We start from the raw sequence: 881 nt of genomic DNA on the forward strand, positions 1-881 counted from the left end.
CGTTCAACGACTAAATCATCTTCAGAAATGTCCTCAATTGACGCTGCATAAACGCGATCATTTTGCGCATTGAGACTTGGCTGCAAAAGGAACAACTTCTCGTCTGAAAAAACAATGTTTGAGGTTGCGGCCCGGCTTGGCAGCTCTTTGCATTTTCGCTTTCTGTCTTGCTTATTTTTGATTTTCAAACCGTGTTTTCGGGATTTTTTGAATTGTTTCACTCTCAAATCTTCTTTCAACACTCGCCGCATTGAAGTGTGACTGATATTGTGCTCACGAACCAAGATTCTAGCGCTTCTTTTGTTATTTCGACGAATTTTCTTTCGTACTTTTTTGACCAGATCTTTTGTACGTACAGATTTTTTGCTGCCCGGTTTTCACTTCACATCGACTGTTTCACGCTCCTTGTATCGTTTTATAGTGCGCTGAATAAATTTCAAGTTGATATTATCGATCTGAAGACGTTGAAAAATATCAGCTTGTCGCAAACGTGTTTTGAGCAAATTCAAAACGAGTTGACGTTTCACATCATAGTTACGTAAAAAAAGGACAGTTATTGTGGCACACCCTGTATAGATCGATACCGCATAAAGGCGATGAACCACGAAGAATTACACATTTTCATAGATGAATCATAGATTCATGCCATTTTAGGTCGAAAACTTTAAAAACATCATGCAAGACTATTTCAAGTTCAAGCTTGAAGGATTCCACTTTTTCATTGCAAATCTTGCAAATAAATTATTGATTCTTATCTTATTCCAAAAAAAAATTGAAACTTTCTCACCCAAAGAGTTAGCAAGCGGGACAATGAGATTAGACCTTAATTCACCGAATTCAGCCATAATTCAGGCCATTATCACGCTCCATCATAAATCTGT

General features: G+C 37.5%; 1 protein-coding gene across 1 annotated transcript in view; it reads right to left on the reverse strand.

The window, feature by feature from the left end:
- The window catches only part of LOC116338428 (protein lin-28 homolog), an 11,988-nt gene that overhangs the window by 4,296 nt on the left and 6,811 nt on the right, over window positions 1-881 (reverse strand). The window lies entirely within an intron of this gene.

Source organism: Contarinia nasturtii, unplaced genomic scaffold (assembly GCF_009176525.2).
Source record: "Contarinia nasturtii isolate CC-2019 unplaced genomic scaffold, AAFC_CNas_1.1 Cnas_scaffold_414, whole genome shotgun sequence".
NCBI lineage: Eukaryota > Metazoa > Arthropoda > Insecta > Diptera > Cecidomyiidae > Contarinia > Contarinia nasturtii.